The sequence below is a fragment of the Octopus bimaculoides genome, chromosome 7 (genome assembly GCF_046866305.1).
Source record: "Octopus bimaculoides isolate indiv1 chromosome 7, ASM4686630v1, whole genome shotgun sequence".
In the NCBI taxonomy this organism is placed as follows: domain Eukaryota; kingdom Metazoa; phylum Mollusca; class Cephalopoda; order Octopoda; family Octopodidae; genus Octopus; species Octopus bimaculoides.
Window position 1 is genome coordinate 1,382,738 of NC_142934.1, and position 24,859 is coordinate 1,407,596.

Below are 24,859 nucleotides of genomic sequence, written 5' to 3' on the forward strand. Positions count from 1 at the left end.
TCTGGCCTCTAGAACAGGAATTACCACTTTCCTGACAATGTACCTGATTGTTCCAAAGTCACGTGAATCCGAATATAAATTGGTAACTGGCATCATTTGATGAAAGTTGATGGCAGAACGATGTAACCTCACAAGACAACAAAATGCAATAATTTTTAGAAGTCTTTCGATGCTGCTGAAATGCTGAGATTACTATTAGGTTTTCGCCATTTTCTTTGTTCAAAGAAAATTTTATTTGGGGGGAAAAACGGTAAAGAATATGAGAAAGAGAGAAAGACGGAAGACAAGAAGGAAATGAAAAACATTTTTTTTAATAGCAGTTCAATTATGTGGAAGAGAAATACTAATAACAATAATAATCTCTCCCAGCTTGCAGCAATAATAATACCAGGCAGTGGCTCTGATGGCTTCCGATCATAACTAATTGGAAGTGCTACCATGTACACGTTTTGTCTTGGTATAAAAGATAGGACACAGCAAATATTCTGCTCAGTACCTCAGATTTCCTTGTCAGTTGCTTGTCCTTAACCTGTTAAGCATGCCCCCACCACGAGGATGGTATGTGCTTCTCTGATCACGAGCAGAAGTAGTGGGAGAGCATCACAGCCATGTGCAAAGAGGAATTCTTTGGGATTTGAATAATTCACCACAGGAAACATAGGTGTTTTGTTCATACTCCTTAAACAAGCTTTATTCTGAGGCCTTTTGAGCGAGATGTGCTACTCGACCTGAAGAACATTTTAACTGGGCCACAGCTGCAAGGTCATGCGCTGTTTATCTTGATATGAGACCACCATGTCGCGCACATGTGGTTGTGATACATGTGATTGGTGTACACTTATCGGACGTGTAATCATAATGGATATATTGCCCTTCGTATATCTTACCCCAGGATCATTTTGGTGGCGTTCCCTGCTCTCTCAGTCAACAATAATAATAGGTAACGTAAGAGAAATAATTAGTTTTAGCATGAAGAAATGGAAAATAGATTTTTACTCAGGTGGCATACTCTGAGGGAATGTTGATATCAAAAGAAGAATTTTCTAGTGGGACTCGTTGTCCCCTTTAATATTTGCCTGCCTTAATACTGAAATGAGGGATATCAGTTCAGAAATAGTAAGGGAAAGATTAAGAATTTGCTCTACATGGATGATCTGAAGTTTTTTAATAAGAATGAAAAAAACGATAGATCCCTTAATACAGACTGTAAGACTCTTCAGTAAAGATACAGGCAGGGAATTTGGCATTGATAAGTGTGCAATATTAGTCATGAGAAGGGGACAGGTAGTCAACAGCGAAGGCATCCAATTACCAGATGGCCAGGCATTAAAATAATGGAAAGGAGGAAAGAATTATAAGTATCTAGGAGTATTGGAACCTGACAGAGCACTAACTATAGAGATGAAATGGAAAATTGAGAGAAGGGTGAGGAAGCTAATAAAAACAAAGCTAAATGGCCCGGATCTAGTGAAGGCTGTAATTACTTGGGCAGTTTCATTACTTAGATGCTCAGTAGCTTTTGTAGATTTGACAAAAACTGAATTAGCAAAGCTATACAGAAAAACTAGGAAGGAATTCAATATGAATGGAGGACTCCACCAAAGGGCAGGAGTTGCAAGATTGTACCTACCTAGAAAGGAAGGCAGAAGAGGGTTAATATCAGTAGAAAACTGCGTGGAGTTAGCTATAATAGATATAAACTCCTTTGTAGGTAATAGTGAAGAAAGTTTATTAAAAACTGTTAGAGTCACAGCTAGACATAGGGGGAACCAAAAACCCAAACGAAGTTAAAACCAGAGAAATGGACAGAAGTTATCTGACTGGCAGGAGTAGATTTCCAAAGATAGTTGCAGCAAATAGTAGGAGTGAGACATGGTTATGGTTGCAGAAAGGAAGGCTGAAAAGGGTTGCAGAACCGCCAAGTTAGACAAAAATCAAGTGGATTTCGAATGTAGGCTATGCAAATCAAAAGAGCAAAGAGTTACTCATATAATAAGTGAATGTATCCTGCTGGCCCAGAAAGAACACAAGAAAACACATTACAACTCAAGGAGTGTAATCCACTGGAGGTTATATACAAAGCTAGGATTTGAACATACTAATAAATGGTATGAACATGGACCTAATAAAGTCTCGAAAGGAAGAAATATGTGGTGGGACTTGAGTATTCAGACTGACAGAGTAATAGAAGCTAGAAGGCCTGGTTTAGTAGTAGTAATAGTAGTAGTAGTAGTAGTAGTAGTAGTAGTAGTAGTAGTAGTAGTAGTAGTAGTAGTAGTATAGTAGTAGTAGTAGTAGTAGTATAGTCGTAGTAGTAGATAAAGAGAATAGAAAGTGCCAGATAATTGAGTTTAGAGTCTCAAATGATAATAAAATCAATATGAGAGGTATAGCAAAGATAGCACAGTACCAGGACCTATCCATTGAATTACAGAGACTATGGGAAGTGCGGGTAGAACGTATCACAGTAGTTATAAGTGCAATGGGAACTATCCTTAAAAAGGTTGAACAGATGGATTGACGAAATAGGCATAAAACCCAGTTTTGTACAGCTGCAGTAAACAGTGTTATTAGGGACAGCTAGGATACTTAGGAAGGTGCTTGGGATCTAAGGTGACTTGTTTTAGGCTGATGTTAGGATTTTCCTCTTTTCCAACAGTCTATTCTGTTGTGTGTATAAGAAAACAACAACAACAATAATTCGCACAACGCGAATACAAAAGGAGACACGACAATGAGGCCAAATATGTCCACTGGCTGTTGTGCGTTAAAGCAAACCTCGAGAGATCCGAACAATGGTATGACCACAAGTTAGAGGGAATACAGGAAAATGAACATTACTAAATACTCTGGGATTTTAACATGCAGTGCGACCAAGTCATAGAGGCGAGACAACCAGATATCGTGCTCATCCATAAAGATGAAAAAGAATTAAAGATAATAGATGTTGTAATACCAGGCGATTCGAGGTTGAAATGTAAGGAAACAGAAAGATTGAGAAATACCAAACACTGCGAGACGAGATAGAAATGTTATGGGGCATGAGGAAAGTAATTGTGATACCGGTGGTAATTGGAGCATTAGGAACCGTTTCCAACGGCTTTGAAAAGCATATTAAGAATATTAGAGGTGCTTTCAGGCTCGAGGTGATCCAAAAGGCAGCAATGTTGGGTACAGCTCGCATTCTAAGGAAAGTATTGTCTCTTTGAGTCACAGGAGAAGAAGGCACTACTTGGAACTTTTGGTGATTTGTTATTGCCTGCTTCCAAGTAAAGAACAACCGGTTATTAAGAACTTTCCGAGAGGCTTTCATAATAACAATAATAATAATAATAATAATAATAATAACAATAGCAATAATAAAAACACGAACAAAAACAAAAATGATGAGAATGATAATAATAATGATAATAACGGCGAAGAAAAATTATAGTCACGTGACTCTTTTTTCATTTCATTTCTGGGTAGGGATGACGCATTAAATGTTACGTTAGTATTAATCAAACAACAATGGAAACAACTTCAAGAATATCATCAATTGGAATTTCAATAGAATAATGAATAAATATAAAATGATTTTGATCTATAAGCGAAAGAATTTGACCATGGTGTTCACCTTTAACCTTTGACCATAGCAGGAATTCATGAAAGTTGTTAACGTTTGAGATCAACAGAGACCTATTTTGTTTTTAAGTGCCTAATATTAGTAGAAAATGTTATTTCAGAAGTTGATTCCCTAAAATTCCTTAATGTTTCAATTGTCTAAAAATTTCCGTAGTCTAGGTTTTAAGTGTACCCATTTCTATAGGAATTGTGTAGCTACCAATTCTACATTTGGTTTGTGAAACTGAATTTATTGACCACTTGTTGCAAAGAAAATGGTGTAGACGGCGGAGGAATTGCCAAACATAAAATGTTGCTGCTGTGAATATCAAATACACACGTATAGAATTGATTAGAGAGGGATAGAGGAGTGTATATAGATAAACAGGATTGAAAACGATTGCGTAATGATTCCAATAGACTCACACACCGGAATGACCATAAATTTTCATTTCGTATATCAAGTAGATTTATCATGCATACAACATCGTTATTAGGGAGAATAATAATACTGTCCGGTTAGTTTGAGAACAGGTATAGTTAATTATATAAGAGGAAATGAAAGATCTTAAACATATATTGGCTAAAATGGAGCAAAAGAAACGACATGATTCCTCATTTGAGCCGTAATAGATTTGGCGACGATGAAATATACTCCAAGACATGAAAATACGTAATCGAAGTCATTTTAAGATTTTAGTGTCGAAGAAGAAAACGATAATGATGAAATAACAAAGAGTTGTTAGGGAGAAATTTGGTTGAAGTCTGGGAAATTTACTCTCAATGAAGAATTGTAGAGAAAATTCAAGGAAACAATTGTAAAAGATAAATTCTTCAGTAGTGAATTTCGTTGCTGATTCGCTGTAGAATTTTGTAGAATCTCAAATCAATAATAATTAACAATGAGGGGAATGGATCGATTGAGTGTCGGAAGGATACAATGTATATTAGAGTTACAATCGTTTTGGTTATAAGTTCCGGTTTTGATAAAAATTAACAATATAGGCTTGTGACTACCAAAGGAATAACTGAAAGAGAAATATGTAAAACGGGAAGTTGGATATATACATACAGGCATGCATACATACATACATACATACATACATACATACATACATACATACGTATATTATTATTATTATTATTATTATTATTATTATTGTCAAATAAAAAGAGTTTGGTTACAGGAATAATATTTCTTAGTTACAAGAGGGATAAGTAGGTAACGACATATTCTGGAAAAAATATTTTAAGTTGAATTACTGATTATCTTCTGCTCTTAAAGTCTTTGTCCATCATTTCTTTCATCGACTCTCAGTTAAAACAATCTCCTTCAAAGCTACTAGTACCTGAAATCGCGGGTCTTTAAAGGGATACCTATACTTGTGGAGGTCTAAATCCACATTCGCAGTTACGACGCAAGCAACATTAAGCATTGTGAATTTGATTCTCATCAGCAGACTCTTGCCTGAAGACGGCAAATCGATTCCAAAATTAACCAACTGCATTGATCCCAGTAATTGATTGACACTTTATTGTAACGATTCCGGTAACCTGAAAGAAAGTGTTTACCTCAGCGAAATTTGAACTCAGAACCTATGAGAGACGTGGTTCCAAAAATCTCTAAAAGGCTACGGCTCTGATAGCCCTTATAATTTTTAACTCACTTCCTTAATATATAAAATATTCTTCTCGTTTTTTGTTTGCGTTCGTTGATGTGGGGCTTTTTAACATTACTGAACGACATTTTCATATTCATTCGTCCTGAAACAACAAAAAAACTATTTCCGAGCCGTGCTCAAAGTCTGTACTTTAATGTAAAATTTTAGTTGATATTAGAAAGAAAATATTGTGTGATTTAAGGTAGACATTAAGTAGGATGAAAAAAAAGTACTGTCATCATCACCAGTGTTATTCATCACTATTAATTAAAGTGCGGCAAGATAAATATGCCAATGGTGAGTCGTTTAACTGCTTTATTAAGAAACGTAGTAAGTTTGCCATCATTCAAGCAGCAACCACCAACAAAATGGTTCTCGTAAAACAAAGTAAAAGCGAAACTGTAATGAACGGAAGACATAAAATAATGAAGATTTGGCCTTTGAGAATAATTATATGAAATGTAAACGAAAACTCTTCTCTTTAGTGTCGATGTACTCAGCTATACTCCTGGGTGTTTAAAATAGCCACTTGAGAGTTATAAATCTAAAGATTCATCGCTTTATACAAGAGTCATTAGATTTAATTGCAGTGCTTGTTCTAGAACATTTTCTTTGTTCTCGGTGAACACGGTGGCGTTTTCATTCCCGATTTAAAATTCCACACTCTCCACGTAAATAGGCAGCTTTTTAAGTCCACAAGCATCCATTGATGATCATTGTGATTAAGAAATTTCATTGCAACTGTAAATGTTGTAAAGTTCACGACTTTTACAGTCATAATGACCTTAGAAATATGTCCCTTACTTTGCCGGCTCCACAGGAAATTAGAGCAAGAAGAAAACAAAGTGGTGTATATTTCATGACATGAAAGAATGCTAAATAGGATACCATTAACTAAAAACATCTATGTATCTATTCTATACATAATTACGCAGAAAACAGGCGATTAATGATGGCTGCAAAACTCATAATTTCAGTCTAAAAATAAAGATGCACAAAAAGTTTACTAATCGCAAATCAAAAGTGCCGCTTGAGCATTGATGTACTGTGCTGACGGACAAATATTCCTATTCTGGCAATAAGGTGAACACTAACCTTGTTAGTCTTACCAATAAAGCTGCCACAATATGCACCAAAAGAACAGCAAACTGAAGATAAGACTGAAAACGTCAAGATGTATTGATGATGAATGAGCAAATTACTCTTCACATTAAAAGATGAATAAATAAATAGTAATTGTCTGGAACTCATAAGAATGTATTAAAAGATAAATCACAAACATTGTCGTGTTTTTGCCACAATATCTCTAAAATAAAACTTGTTTCACATACTTACACATGTATGTATGTATGTATGTATATATGTATGTATGTATGTATGCATGCATGCATTATCCATATATTGTGTTGAAGAATAAATATCTAATTTTTGATATTGAATAGTAAATATCAGTCTGAGAAGCCGACTTTAAATCTGGAATTATATTGAATTTCCAGCTATCTCTTGAGTTTGCTATACAATCTAATTAACGTTTGTTCTCTTCCTACCTCCGCGCCTTCTTTCCCTCCTTTCTCACTGAATCAAATTGTAAACATTACTTGCTACAAACACTGTGGTCAGTAACAATGGCAGCCAGTGCTAACAGTCGGTACTACTTGTGGGGCACACTGTGGGTGATAGATTTGCTAGAAACAGCAGCCTCAGAGCCATCGATTTCAAACGACTTCAGTCTCATATACAATTAAGATAGCCACTACAGGACCAGCTAGAGAAAAGTTAAGATGGTTATATATCCACAGTACAAAGAGAAGTATAAAGAGAGAGGAGTAAAAAATGAGAAGAGATTCTAAATTAGTCAAAACAGAAATCAGAACGAAAACAATTTAGGTTTGTCGAATAATAATATTCGCTAAACTATCCTACGGAGCCGTCCTTCATTTTTAACCTTAATTATTTTAAGGTTGATACAATCCATTCCTTTTTTTTTTCTTTTCAATTGAATATCAAACATATCCATTTCTTCAATGAATACCTAGAAGACAAATAGCCCATACCGTTACCACCTTTAAATTCTGAGCGTTGAAAAGAGTTATTCGTTTAAAATCTTGAATATAGCGAAACATAAGGCTGAGGATTCTTATTTACTTTAAAATAATACATTCATATACATATGTGATGTGTGCATATATTTGTGGATACGTTTGCGTGTATATATTTATATACAGTATATATATATATATATATATATATATATATATATATATATATATATATATATACATATATATATATGTATTCAGTTACAAAAAAATTACAATTTTACAGTAATCTGATTGGTTGTTCTATACTTTTGTAGGGTACAAATTTATTATTCTAAAACAAGAATATAGTTGACAGTAACTTCGAAGCTTCGGCTAGTTAAGCCATAGTCGGAGTGTGAATCATTGAAGTTAACCTTGACTTTATATAGTCTCTGTTGGGTTAAAATCTTTTCTGTGTATATAGTTTTCAGTGGAGTGGTAATTATGTTTGAAGGTGGGTTGATATGGAGAGGTGTTGTGGAGAAATCTTTATTGATTAAATTTAGGGCTATGTTGTACTTTAGAAATTATTCAGGTATATATATATATATATATATATATATACACACATACATACATTCATACACACGTAATTGCGTATATATATGCTGTATGTATACGTATACTGCTCACAAAAAGCTTTTCAAATTTTTCAATCTTGTGGATTCTTGCGGAAGTCATACAGAAGTGACATATTTTACATTATGTAAAACGATAATATATAGATTATGGTAAATGCAGGTGGAACACATATTAAACTTTCATTCAATGGGCGGTAAAACCAGTTTCCCTTTTCAAGTCAGGCTTTCAACGACTTCACATTTTAATATTAATTACTAAAGAGATCCTTATAGCTTCTACACACAAACACTCATTTATAATACTCCTCCACCACCACCACCACCGCCGCCGCCGCCGCCGCAACATGATATATATTCTAATTTATGAACATAAGGCAATCATATATCTACTTTCTATATGCATGTACGAGGTCTGATCAATAAATATCCGGACTGTGCCATAGTAACGGAAGTAAAAGCATGCAGAGCGAAGCCGTTTGGCAAAGATTGACCCCGACCTCTGCTGTGCATGCGCACTAAGCTTTAGCTCACTTCCGCTGTTTATAGCAGTGCTTCTAAGGAAGATGTGTAGCGTGTAATCGTCGCATTGACCATGAGAGAGACAGTTGTGATGGTGATACCTGCGCAAGGGCCTACACAAACTTGCAGAAAGTGTATGGAGGGGAGTGTATGAGCGGCACACATGTACGAGTGGTTCAGATGTTTCAAACATGGTCGAAAAAATGTCGATATTGGCGAACGTTGTGGAAGACAGGCAACCAGCAGAACTGAGAAGAACATCGGAGATGCGTGTGCAGCCGTTATGGAAGATCGTCGAACCACCATCCGTGGGAAATGAGAGGAGGTGCAGATCATATACGGTTCAGTTCAGTCCATTATTACAGAGATGCGTGTCTGCCGAGTTTGATACAAAATTGCTTTCAGCTGACCAAAAAGGCGATCGGGCTTCAGTTGCACAAGATCTCCTTCTTTGTGTCGAGAACGATGAAAACTTTCTGAAAACATTGCTTAGGCCACTGACCAGGTATGGCCAAGCTTTGGACAACATTTGCTGCCAGAAAACTGAAACTGAATGCGCATGCACAGCAGAGTTCAAGGTCAATCAGTACCAAGCGGCTTCACTGTATATTTTTAGCTTCGTTACTATGGCAACAGTCCGGATTCTTATTGATCAGACTATGTATGTATATGTATATACATGTATTTATACACACATGGGAATTTATATACTTTATATATATATATATATGAATACATAGATAATTCATGTATATAAACGTGCCTATATATATATATATATATATATATATATAAATATATATCATTATTATTATTATTGTGTATTTTAGTGATTTCGGTTATAGTTCCACGGTCAGACTGGAGCACAAGATTCAATTTATTTGACATTTATATTAATAAGTGTCTCCTGTTTCTTTTACAAGTGCTCATTTTCTCCATACCACTTCATACAAACAGGTCAAGTATTATTTAGGAAGGAGAAAAAAGCTGCTATTTCTAATAAGCTCTGACTAGGAGTAAAGACTTCTTTGTAGGCAGAACTCCAGATAATATGCGAAGGAAAATCTGGGAGGAATTTCATCGGTTTGTTGCACTCAGTTACTTGAACATTTCAGTTACACAGGAAAGTCTGACTTTCGTTAAATCAGATTTTTGGTATCGAAATGTGACACAAGGCCAGCAGTTTCATGGCAGGGGTAAGTTAATTACATCGACCCCCGCCCCAGTGCTCAAATTGTAATTATATTAACGACGACGAAAGGATGAAATGCAAAACCAATCCCGGCGGCACTCAGAGGGTAAGGTAGACGAAATGCCTCTGAGCGAAAACCAATCCCGGCGGCACTCAGAGGGTAAGGTAGACGAAATGCCGCTGAGCGAAAACCAATCCTGGCGGCACTCAGAGGGTAAGGTAGACGAAATGCCGCTGAGCGAAAACCAATCCCGGCGGCACTCAGAGGGTAAGGTAGACGAAATGCCGCTGAGCGAAAACCAATCCCGGCGGCACTCAGAGGGTAAGGTAGACGAAATGCCGCTGAGCGAAAACCAATCCCGGCGGCACTCAGAGGGTAAGGTAGACGAAATGCCGCTGAGCGATTTGCCCGACGTGCTTAGTGATTCTGCCAGCTCGCCGCCTTTATGTAACTAATCATTTAATCCGACGTCTTGTATGAAGTATTACATTTTGTGATGTATAACATATATTGTGCCGAGTCATATATTGTGTTGTATAAATATATCGTATTATATAATATATGAGGTATCTTATAACGTAATGTTTCTTATATATTTCTTATATATTTTTGTTATATATTGATAGATTATATTTTGTGATGTGATTTATAACAAGTCATATATCGTAACATGCCAGATATGCTGATGAATAGTAGATCGTGACGTGTCACAATCTGTGATGCATCATATATTGTGATATAGAATTTATTATGATATGTCATATGTAGTAATGTGTCCTAAATATAGCGATTGATTATATAATATCATGAATCTTACATATTATGCCGGGTTACGTCTAGTGGTGTATCACATATTCTGACGTATATACTCTGTTGTATAATATGCTGCCTTACATCATATATTGTGATATTACGCTCCATTTATTGTGAATCATCATGTGATACACTATACATTTTATGTCAGGTCATATATATTGTGGCGCATCATATATAATGCGACGTGTCATATGCTGTAACGAACATTCAGCCTAAATCTATTGACTGAAAATATTCATAAATCTATTGACAAATTGATTCATTCTAAAAATTCCTCCGTTTAACACTTAACTTGAACTCCTCTCCATAACCTCCCTAAATATTTTCAAACACATACAACAGTTTATTTCAATTTTTTAAATCCCATTACACAACCTCAACTACCCGCACCACCACTGTTATCCGGTAATAAAACAGAGTTTTGCATATGCCTATATATAAAAGGAGTTTCTTGATAATTCCGTTCTGCCATAACCATAATCTTTCCTGTCGTTATTCAAGTCTATCTAAGTGTTTTCTTTCTCTAGTGATATGCTTTGATTAAATGTTCCGTTCGATTTATGATATCACACCATGTAATATATTACGTTCAATCTATAATAATCATTTCATGAGGAGAACATTTTACAAAATAGAAGCGAAAGAATGAGAGGAAAAAATAGAAAATGGAAATTCCTTTTATATTCTAAATGGCATTCGAGATGAATAATTAAACGAAGAATTTGTAGCGGGGGTCGACAAGGTACATCTCAGAAAGTGTATGCGGCGTTGTTAAAGGCATCAACGTCAAACTGCTAACATCGAGTTCAGCAGGGGATAAGAGAAACATTTCTATACACAACTGAAGGAACAGCGCAGGGGTAAGAGACAGAGAGGGGGAAAAAAGAGCAGAAGAAAACACACACATACAGGTACTTGCACACGCATTTTCACACCTGAACACAATATGTATATTTTATATCTGTACGAATACGTAGGTATATGAACAGACACACACACACATAGATGCATACACTTGTGTATGTGCTCGTCTACAAATATAAAGTTTTTAATGTATTTCTATTCATAGACAAAGAAATATATACATGTGTACCTATATATTATAACAGTTTATGTTTGTGTATCTATCAATCTATCTATCTATCAATCTATCTATCAATCTATGTGTGTGTATGTTTGTGAATATGTGATTATATATAGACCAAAAAGATATAAAGATAAAGAATGAGATATATTTGTGTATAGTACATATCCATGTGTGCATCTGTGTATTTGACAATAAGTGTGTTTGTGTGTGCGTTTTGTATATAGGAAAGAATCATTTGAATAAGTGTTGGTAGACAAAAAGTACAATGTATCTCATGCGGTATATTGTTAAAAATAGATGAGATCTGATGTAAAATCATATTAAAGGGGGACAAACAGAGAGAGATAATGAATGTGTTTGTATGCAAGTGGGATTTATATCATACACACCTTTATATTTATATATATATATGTGCGTATGTATATAAATGTGTGTGTATGTATGTATATATATATATATATATATATATATGTATATAAATGTGTGTGTATGTATGTATATATATATATATATATATAGAGAGAGAGAGAGAGATGTATGTATGTATATATGTATGTATGTATTGTAAGCGGACGAATGGATTTTATGGTATATCTACAAATGTTTCATTAAGAGAATTTATTGTGACGTAAAGTTTAACAAGAATCTTCCTAGAGATTTGCAAAATTCATAAGACTATCTATATGCATAAACATATACGAGCTTATATCGTGTGTGTGTGTGTGTGTGTGTGTGTGTGTGTGTGTGTGTGTGTGTGTGTGTGTGTATAGATTTTTAGTATGTTATAAAGTGACTCACGATCACACATACTCATATACATGTGTGATATTAGAGCAAATATCATTTGACATAGATCTCAATACTTGTGGCCACGTTGATAAATATAGTTATGTGTGTGTACATCTATGTTTGTATGCATGTGTATATATATATATATATATATACACACACACATATATATATATATATATATATGCATGCATGTATGTATATGAATGAAAGCATCTATTGATGGACTGGTGTATTTCTTTAGTATATATGTATATCTGTATGTTGTGTATACCATTATAAATGAATTTAGACGTGTTTTCGTCAATAATTGTCCCATGAATGAATCTTAAAAGTCAAGTATGGCTATGAGTGGAACTTGAGGTCTAAGTATGAGAATGAGTGGAACTTTGTGACCAAATAGCCTAATGTGCACATGCCTAAACTGTTTGTTCTAAACGTTTACCTAATTACAAAATCTCCCAACGATGATCGCTGCTAGATTTTAAGTAAAGAAGTACAAACGAAAAGGACAGAACGTTAAAGACTGCTAGAAGTAAGAGAAACGTATCGCATTTATTACACTTCGATTCGCTCCATGAAATCTTCTTTGGAGAAACTTAGAGAGAGAGAGAGAGAGAGAGAGAGAGAGAGAGAGAGAGAGAGAGAGAGAGAGAGAGAGAGAGCATCAAAGTTTATCGGCAAAATAACATTATAATTCACTTTGAGTATAAATTGCTATGACTTGAGGACGTCTTTGTTAGAAATATAATCAGGATAAATAATTTTGTTTGTTTTTTTGTTTTTACGTGAAATTTGTTCCGATTTTGTGTTATTAATTGAGACATGTTCGGAATGAATAATTACTGCATAAACAAAAGTCACAAAGGCAAAAACAACTGTCTCGCTACAACCACCACCACCACGACTACTACAACCACTACTACTATCATTATTATTATTAATATAGAAACAATGTGACAAAATTTAAAATAGATTTTGTTTTAAACAGTTATGATGAACTGTTCACAATTTTGATAAATGTAGTTTTAAAATTTACATCAAATAATAGCATTATTGATTTCGTTTCTTATAAATTCAGGAAAAAAAATGTATTATATTATTATGTGAAGGAAACAAAATATAATTTTTTTTATTTTTTTTTGGTTTTCGTGTATTTTTTTTATTTCAAAATGTTGCTGGTGTTTCTGGGTTTTCTTTCAACTTGGCAAAAAATCGACAATTTCTTGATTAAATATTTGAACAAGGTGAAAAGTCTTCAAGATAAACAGAAAATGGCCTCTTACTGAATTTTGCGTTTCGTCGGAAGATTCTGGCGTTAGTTGTCACCTTTGATACTAAAGAGACTTTCCAATATTCGGTAAAACTATTATTAAATGAAATATTGTTAATGGTTTAAGAAAAAAGAAAACAGCTAAAGAATTTGTAATATAACGAAGTAGAACCAAAAAGGAAAACAAAACACAAGCAAAAACAAAAAATTGAAAATATTCTTTAGACCAGAAGATAATTTAAAAAGTTTTCAGTTGAAAAAAAACACAATAATAAAGCCAAGCACCATTTGCCCACTACATAATACAACTTCCTCTAAACTAATTGAAAAGTATTCAACTTCTTTCTTTACAATAACTGATTACATCCGCTAAAAGGAAGTTGGAAAAAGACAGCCGCCATTAGGAGATGGTAATAACGTGGAGAGTTGTGAGTGAGTGTGTTGCAAATATCGGCTCACAAATGACTTATGTTGGTATCGATGTGATCAAGAAGGATTACTAGCAACAATAACAATACAATGCTAATCTATCAGTTACAACAATCGATCAAAGGCGCTCGAACCAACGTCGGCGAGATGTTCGTCGTTTCTACGCCTCACAGAACAAGCAACTAAACGTCCCTCAAACCATAACCCTAATGTTTTATATGTGTGTGTGTGTGTGTCTGTGTGTGTGTGTGTTATATGTAAGTATATATATATTGCGAAAACAGATTGACTGTGACTTCGACGTTTCGTCTTGCTCGCATTCATCAGGAGAACGCAAAGAAGCCGACACTTGGAAGTCACTTTCAAAGCATCTGCTTGTAATATTTTTAATACACATGGCTTCTTCTAAAGCGTATTGAGTAATACTTCAGCTTCATTTTGAATTGCTTTTGACTTCATCTCTGGCTTTACACAGTTAATGGTGCTGGCACAAGGGGGTCTCTGCCTCCTGCGGAAACCAATAGAACAGTATATATATATATATATATATATATATATATATATATATATATATATATATATATATATATATATATATATATGCATGCATGCATGCATACATACGCATACATAATCACACGCACACAAACATTTATATATATATATAAGAATGTGTATGTATATATCTACATATTTATATATAAAAATATTCACACACACACACACACATTTATATATACGCATGTATGTGTATGTGTATCAGAAAAGCTGTGAGAAAGAGAAGATGAGTAATATAGATGGGTTAAATATTAACGGTGTCTGTATACGTAACTGATATCATAACTCTTTTAAGACGTGTATGAATATGTGAATCAACACGCCAACTACAGGCATTTAATTGTAGCTATCTATCTATGTGTCTGTCCATTTAATTATCTATCTACGTATTTGTTAGCCTGTCTGTTTATATGGGTGTTAGCATAGATAGATAGATAGATAGACACATACATACATACATACATACATACGTATGGATAGGTATTGTGTGTGATCACTTTGATAAATATTATATACACACATAATATATACACACACACACTTATTTTTATTAACGCTGTAAAATTATCATCACAGAACTGTAGTTTTACGATAAATAAGCATATCGGTTTACCTTTGGTATTCAAAGTACTGTGTTTTCCACCCTGTTTTCCACTCATGCAGTCATCGAGGGATTTACAATTTAGGATTGTGATAAACCATAACTTGGGACCCTACCAAAAAATTACTTGGAGTTCTTCGCTAATCTCAGTAATAGTGTTAGCCTGGTGTGCCAGCAGAGAGCATATAAATATTTGGCCCGGATTGATAATCCTTCATGATATATATATATATATATATATATATATATATATATATATATATTTGCCTATATATACATACATATGCGTTCATATGGCTCCGTTAAGAAGTTTTCTCCGCTAGTATTGCGGTGTAAACACACACACACACACACACATATATATATATATATATATATATATATATATATATATATATATATATATATATATATATATATATTTATATATAGTATTCTGAAATGGCCACAGGACTTTGTTAGATTTCCTGTCTATAGATGCAACATTTCTATTCTCGTTCAGGAAACTTGTGAAGTCAGTCACACATTGACCATCGCTCCTATCAATTTATATTTTACATGTGTTGAGTACTTCATTTTGTCTTTGACGACATTTGCAAATTAATAAACACTCATACACACACATATATGTATGCTGAAGTGTGAGGGTGCGTGGCTTAGTGGTTTGGGCACTTGACTCACGATCGTAAGGTGAGTTCAATTCTCGGCGACGCATTGTGTGCTTGAGCAATACACTTTATTTCACGTTGTACCAGTCCACTCACCTGGCAAAAATGAGTATTACCTGTATTTCAAAGGGCCAGCCTTGTCAAACTCTGTGACACGCTGAATCTCCTTGAGAACTGCGTTAAGGTTACACGTGTCTGTGGATTGCTCAGTCACTTGCACGTTAATTTCACGATCCAGCTGTTCCGTTGATCGGATCAGCTGGGACCCTAGTCGTTGTAACCGACGGAGTGCTCCTTTTATGCTAATATGTATACATACAGGTTTCTGTGTACTTATACATGTGTGTTTGTATACTACATATGTGTGTACATGTATCTATATGTATATATATGTTAGTATGTATATATATATATATATATATATATATATATATATATATGAAACGAGACAGAGAGAGAGGGGGGTGTCGAGATGGGGGACGTAGCGTTCTCGGAGTTACATTAACATGTCAATAATTATGTTTACTTATGTCAGAAACTTAGAAAATGTACTTTAATGACAATTATTAAAGAAACAGCTTTTAGTCACAACTTTTCAAATTGAATTAGTGAAGTAAACGACACTAACTGTGCAAATGTACCGCGTGCGGATATGTGTATGTGTACATATAAGTGTGTGTGTGTGTGTAACGAGCGCTCAGGGAAAGTAAATAAGACCAGACGTCTGCAGTTGATGGATTGATTATTCTGTTTAGTTGAATGGTGTTGGTAAGTGTGTGTGTTTTTTAGTGTTTGCGCTTGTTTGCGTGTGTGCTTGTATTTGTGTGGTTGTGTGTACGTGTGTGTGTGTATGTGTGGGTGTGTTAGTTTGTTTGGACATACATCTGTAAGTTTTTACAATCAGACAAAAGTATGTATATATTCATATATATATATATATATTTGTATGTAGACGTCTGTGTCAATATAGAGACAGACAGATATACTCATGGTTACCGAATTTTATGTCTGATTGTAAAAACGTACAGATGTATATATCCAAACAACACACACACACACATATATATATATACTTACACACATATATACATACTTACACATATATATATATATATATATATATATATATATATATATATATATATATATATATATATATATATATATATATATACGTATGCATAGATATAAACATCCATGTCATTCTGTGTATCTATAAACATATGCATATATGTATACATGTTTATGTATATATATATATATATATATATATACATTCATGTCTGCATTGATATGTGTATAATATATATATATATATATATATATATATATACAGAGAGAGAGAGAGAGAAAGAGATTGAGAGAGATGGATAGAGAGATGGATAGATAGATAGATATACATTTCTTTTATTAGCCACACAGGGCTCAACGAAGACATAGATAGATAGATATAGATAGATAGATAGATAGATAGATAGATAGATAGATAGATAGATAGATAGATAGATAGATATAATAGAATTATGCCTGAATATTCATTCAACAAGATTTCATTAATTTGTTACTCCGAGTTTTGAGTGATCATTAAGACTAATTATATTTTAAATTACATTTAAATACTTGTATATGGATGAAAACAAGATCTACATCTGCTATGATTATAAAACTTTCAATCTCACGTTTTAATGTTTAATAGTGCATTATATAAGCATTTTAGAAGGAAGATTGCTATAAATGTGTAAATGTTAATAGTTATAATTATCTTAAATGTATATAAGATTAAAGTAAAAAAATAAAAAGGAAGAGAGGAGGACAGAGACATGAGTAGGAATAGAGAGATGGAAATGCGAATTTAAAAAGAAAGGAAAAGTAAAAGATAATAAACAGAGAATGTGCCATGGGTAGTGGAGGAGATGAGGAGGGGGAGGAAAGCATATAGGCTAATAACAAATCTCTAGATATCAAAACCTTATCACGTATAAATGAAGAATATACGGTGAGGATACGGGAAAAGTGTACACACACAAAACACACACATACACAAAACACACACATAACACACGTATACACAAAACACACACATATATACAGACAGAAATACAGATAAACAGAAAGACACACGTATTAGTGGCTGAGAACTAAAATATATATTTAAAAAAACTCGTCTAAGAGTAGGTGGATGTCGTGAGATAGAAGAGAGAAAGTTGTGTTAGAAGGAAAGTGAAGAGAAGGGAGAGGTGTGAGTGTATGAAATATTAGGAAAGAGAAGGGTGGGGGGGAATAGATTGGTATGAGTTCTAATAGAAGAGAGAGAGAGAGAGAGAAATATGGGAGAGAGAGACAGGAGAGAGAGATGGGAGAGTGATGCAAACAGAAGAGAGGGAAAGAACCGAAGAATCACTGGATGCAAAATAGTGAAAGGTGCAAACAGGGATATCAATATTACACCAGCAGTAGCAGCTACAGAAACACTACCGATCATACTATTACTACTACTATTCCCACTACGATCACCACCACCACCACCACTACCATCACCACTACTACTACAATTACTACTACCACCACCACCACCACTACTACTATCATGAAAGAAAGGGAGAAGGTTGATAAATATAGAGCCCTGAGAATTGAGATCGCCAAGATGGGGCAGCAAAGAGAGTCAAACCTAAAGGTTGCCCCTGTTGTCATCGGAGCATTGGATTCGATACGACCCAACATGAAAAAAACAGGTGTCAATATGTACAATTTCTCAGCGGTGAAGAGGAGTCACAATGTGGATCCTTTAGTGCATATTTGTACAAAATCGTTGCCGACCACATTAAATTAATTATTGCAGCATTTTCAACCGTCATTATTGAAGTAAACTGTGACATAGAGGGACGACTTGAATGAAGGGCGTTTATTCGATGGATGCCTAAAGTAAAATTTTTCAAAATGTAAATACATGATATCGGCATAATTGTGTTTATATTTATATTACGTTTGTGTAATTATGTATATGCAATCTCCTCAAAAAAACTTATATATAATGATAATTTAATGTAAGCGTTACTCTATCAAAAGTCTCACTTTTCACCCAACCAATTTTATTTCTTTTCAGTTCCCATAATTCTGAACGTTTGTTTTTATGTTCAGAGGCAATGACAACGATTTTAAGCTATTCTGATATCATTTTATACTTTTGTACAGTACGAATTCATTATTCTTGAATAAGATCGTCCGACGGTCGCTTCACTGGCCGAAACTTCGATGTCACTGTCAAGAACATTCTCGTTTACAAATTATATATATATATATATATATATATATATATATATATATATATATATATATATATATATATATATAGTTGGAATTTCCCCCCCACCCCCAAAAAAAAGACGAAAAGGGGTGTGTAAACAACAAACAGATGTATTAGTTTAACGCTCGGGAAGTGAGAAAGTCTTTATATATATGTATATATATATATATATGTGTATGTATATATATATATATATATATATATATATATATATATATATATATGAAGCTATTCGTTGGAGGGTGAAGCATAATATGTTGTGATAGGAGATATATAAATGCACCATTCAGTGACGGTAGACAGTCTATATCCATGTATTCAGGTTTATACTTGAATCGTTAGGGATAGAATGACCATTATCAAAACATAGATCTACTTTTCTACCTCGTACACGAAATTCTTTTAAAACTTATCGCTTAAAAATGTATACTTATAGATTTTAAATTAAAAATTTAAATGGATAAACGTTTCAAAAAGTAACAACCACTTTTCTAATCTCAGATTTCGGAACATTTATTAATTTTAATAACATGTGACTTTTGCAGGTGGTAAAGTTAAACTCGTTACTGAAAAGTGGAAGTTGTTTTCTCGAAGATTTTTTAAACTTTAAGGTTCGTAAACAAAGGTATTTTATAATGAATTAAATTAGTCTTAAAAATGTGTCGACTATATATGATTTATAATGTTATCAACGAAAGTATTTCGTATGGGCTTTATCTTTTGTTCCTTGATTAAAAATATTGATTAATTAAAGACAGAACAAACGAAGAGTATGAGTGCGTGTGGAAGGGATTAACGTTTTGTCTTTACCTTCAGTACTTAGCAAACTACGCGTTCTTTCAATGTCAAATATTCTTCGCAAGGACGAAAAAATGAATTCATATGAAAGGATTCCGTGTGTTAAGTCCTGAAGAAAATCCAAAATTTAAGTCTCTAAAATCTACAAAGGCATACTTTTGAAATGAAGAATAAAAGTATTTGCGAGAAAAACATTTAGACGTGACTGTAAAACAGAAACATAACAACTCCATGAACACTGGAGGTAAATACTGCTAAATGAGCGTGTTTTGTGTATGGACGAATATTTCTTTACTGTATACATACGTACGAATGTGCATTATATATGCGTTTTTCAATAGCGAGCATAACAAAGCAATTATGATGTAATACATTGAGAATCTGCATGCAATAGAGTAAGCAGAATTTGCAGAGGTATGCAGCTGTACCAACGAAAATACAGCCACACACACCCATCGTGGTATATGTATCGCATGAGCCAACATATATTCCGTGAACATCAACTTATCTATCGATATATGTATTAGAAAATTATTATTTTTAAATCTCACAACGAGAGATATTCAGCAACAGTATTTTGGAGTAAAGATTGTTTGCCAACATAACACGGCGGTCCTGGTTTAGGACGAATGTTGCTGTAATTTAGCTCCAGGAGACATCGGCTCCAGCTGGGTATACCACACGATCTGTGTCCTTATATTTTTCCCTTGTTCGAAAATATAAGGACACAAGTCGTGTCGTATAACCACCTGGAGACGATGTCTCCTGGGACTAAATTACAGCAACATTCGTCCTAAACCAGGACTGCCATGTTATGTTGGCAAACAATCTTTACTATACACACACACACACACACACACACACATATATATATATGCAAAAAGTAGGCACATAGATGAATATGTATGTATGTATGTATGTATGTGTGTGTATATATGATATATATACAGGCATCTACATACATATATACATATATATATATATATATATATATATATATATATATTGGCATATATGAAATGGTATATGTCACATTTTTAAATGTGGTCCAGTATGATATTCCTTACTCCTAAGTAACTCCTCAAGCAATCTCGCATAAGAAATAATCGGTAAATGCATAGATGTAAATATACCCACCATCATATATAGATAGATATAGATAAATATATATAGATATAATATATACTTGCACATCTTTACTATGTATAAAATATACACGTATACTTATATGTGCATATTTACACACATATATGCTTGTATATATTCGTATACATAAGTACAATTATTCATATATACACATGATATAGTTATATATATATATGTATATATATATATATATATATATATATATATATATATATATATATATACAAACATGCATACATACATACATACATATATATAAATATGTATATATCTGTGTGGGTTTGTATATATATATATATATGTGTGTGTGTGTGTGTGTGTGTGTGTGTGTGTGTGTGTGTGTGTGTTTACAGGTGTGTGTGTGTGTATGTATATGTACGCGTGTGTCTACCTGTATAGAAATGCTGTGTGCGCGTGTGTGGACATATATACACCGCTACAGCTTACTTTTGGATTCAAAGTGTGAAACGAAGACAAGACAATAGAAGAGAAAAGAAAAAAGCAAAAAAAAAACAGCCTGAAAATGGCGGTCTGATGTGACGTAGAAAAATGTATGAAGGAATTGATTAGAAAGACATAGTAACGTGGGATTAAAAACGAAGGAAAATTCGCTTCAGCTCAATTATAGCAACTGCGTATTCACTTAAAGGTTTCCCTTGATGTTACTCAAAATTTGTAAACTTCCCTATGGTCTTTTCATTATTTAATTTTCATTACAGGAAGGAGAAGGAGAGAGATATTGCTTCATGGTTCCGTATGTGTTCGTATGTATGTGTTCAATGTATGTGTTAATGAACGTTTGGGTGTGTGTTTATATGTATATCTATATACAATTATATGCATGTATATATATATAATTATATATATATTTATAGGTATGTATGTATGTGTTCAATGCATGTGTTAATGAACGTTTGGGTGTGTGTTTATATGTATATCTATATACAATTATATGCATGTATATATATATATAATTATATATATATTTATAGGTATGTATGTATGTGTGTGTGTGTATGTACCTAGGCGCATATGTGTATATAAACGTATGTACATGTAAGTGTGAGTGGATATCTAAGAATATGTGTATAAATATATTTGCATGTGTCTTTCATATACATATATCTGTGCGTGAGTATGCGCGCGCGCGTGTGTGTGTGTGCGTTCGCTTAAATTTAAACATTATTGTTTAGAATCATTGAATTATGAATTAATATACATATATGTGTGTATGAATGCATGCTGTGTGTGTGAGTTTATGTTATGTGTGACTGTGACTCTGTGAATGCGAGCGCACGGTTGTGTGTGTCTTCTTGTCTGTATATTCATGCCTTTGTACACGCATGTACAGATAAATAGCAACAAATTTTCTAACATATACAAATCAAGAAATACGTGTTGCAAAGACACTTATTCACACAGGTACATAGCTTCATTAAAAACAAATATGACAACGCGTGCATGCCTCAATACAATGCTAGAAATATGTTATCAGCAGTTGGAACCTGAAGCTAAGAAATTAAAAATGAATTTAATATAATGGCACACGAAATATCATCACTGTTTCTGTTTAACTCCGACGTCACTGCCTAGAATACAGAATATTATTTTAAATATTTCAAATATTCATGTTCGCACATAGTTATACATACATACATGTATAGACATGCATATATATATATATGCATATATATATATATATATATATATATATATATATATATTTATTTATTTATTTATTTATTTATGGATAGATAGGTAGATAGATAGATAACAAATCATACGACTAGGTGAATCAGAAAACAAAGGATATATGGAACAATATCTTACAAGTAGGAATGCGATTCATTATTCACATACCACATCAGGAATGATGATGATGATGATGATGATGATGATGATGATGATGAACTGGAATATCAGCGAAATCAAAAGACATTGACAGGAAAATCCATTAGCTGCTGACTTGCAGTATGGTGCACCACCCAAAGGATGACGAAGCTTGATCCATCTCGAAATCCACCACAATTGGACTGGCCAATTAGGACTTGAAACCTATAACGACTGGATGCTAAAGCTCGTTGAAAACCATGAAAGACGTAAGAAGCTACATTCTGTTATGAAGGAGAGCAAAACATGTTCAAGTGAGTTGATGCATAATACCCAGGTTGAACAGAATGATGAAAGTATGGCAACTGAAGTTACCAAGAAGGTGAAATCAATGGCAAAGCAAAAATCGTTTAAACAATTGGTTGATAGGTGGGAACAAAAACCTCTGCAAAGCAAATATCTGGCTTGTAGCAAAGAAGCTGATGTAGACCAGAAGCACACCCACCAGTGGCTGCGGGGCGAAGGCTTCATCTTAGCTGCTGAAGATCAGAGCTAACTGATTAGGAACTACCAAGCTAATGTGATGAATAATCGTGGTACTCTGTCGGTTACGACGACAAGGGTTCCAGTTGATCCGATCAATGGAACAGCCTGCTTGTGAAATTAACGTGCAAGTGGCTGAGCACTCCACAGACATGTGTACACTTAACGTAGTTCTCGGGGAGATTCTGCGTGACACACAGTGTGACAAAGCTGGCTCTCTGAAATACAGGTACAACAGAAACAGGAAGAAAGAGTTGTGGCGAAAGAGTACAGCAGAGTACATCCCTTCCCCTGCCGGAGTCTCGTAGAGCTTTAGGTGTTTTCGCTCAATAAACACTCACAACACCCGGTCTTGGAATCGAAAGCGCGATCCTACGACTGCGAGTCCGCTTCTCTAACCACTGAGCCATAGCACCCCCACTGACGAAGAATAGTGTAGAACCAAAGTACCGATACCGCTACAACGAGATTCAAACAGGGGACCGCCTAATCTTTGGGTGTTGTGGTCCTTTATTTTAGCGACCCCGAAAAGATGAAAGGCAAATTTGAGTTCAGGGGATATTTGAACTCAAAATGCAAGGAGCTGCAACAAATGCCGCTAAGAATTTTGTCCGAGGCACTAACAATTCTAGGAGCTCCCCCCACCTTCACGATTGTGATAATAATAAGCAGTAACGCAAGTTGCAGCAACCGTGTTAGCAATTGAGTTGCTGCACACATTGTTCGGATTGTTGTGGAACGAAAGTCAGGTTTGCGATAATCCGGTTGATTCCACCCGGACACATCTCGTTTAAAACAAGAAATTCATTACCGAATTTATTTAAATGTCGCTCAGGGTTATTCTCGGTGTCGTTGTTGTTTAACACGTAACCAATCACTGCACAGTAGACATATGATCAGAACTCTTCCAGCCGTCACTCACTCGCCGTTGTATATAATGTGATACATTGTGTGCAATATTTCTTTATGACGGCAATATCGTATCTGTTACTGATTTGGCTGCTATTTCTAGATGGTCCATTGCTGGTTGACGGGTATTCTTGAATTTCAAAAGTTTGTTAAAATTCCTATTGATTTGAAACTTAAGTTATTTATTGGCGTATTGATGAAGCCTGAGAATCTCTGTGGCAATTGGTACCCCAAGAGGTAGATGGGCTAGATTTGTGACCTGTGGGTTTGAACGTGAGGCAGATTTGTGTGTGATAAGTTATATGTGAGTTGGGTTTGATGTCACGTAGCTTTTGTGGGGGAGAAACAAAATTTTATGAGGTAGGTTCTTGTGTGTAGGGTGGGTTATTGTGGGGTACAGGTATATTTAGTAAGTTTGCATCTAGGGTTGTTGGACCTGAGGCAAGATTATGTGAATTCCATTAATATGA

General features: G+C 34.3%; 1 protein-coding gene across 2 annotated transcripts in view; it reads right to left on the minus strand.

Annotated features, from left to right (window-relative positions):
• Positions 1-24,859, minus strand: part of LOC106872790 (uncharacterized) — a 932,929-nt gene that overhangs the window by 455,081 nt on the left and 452,989 nt on the right. The window lies entirely within an intron of this gene.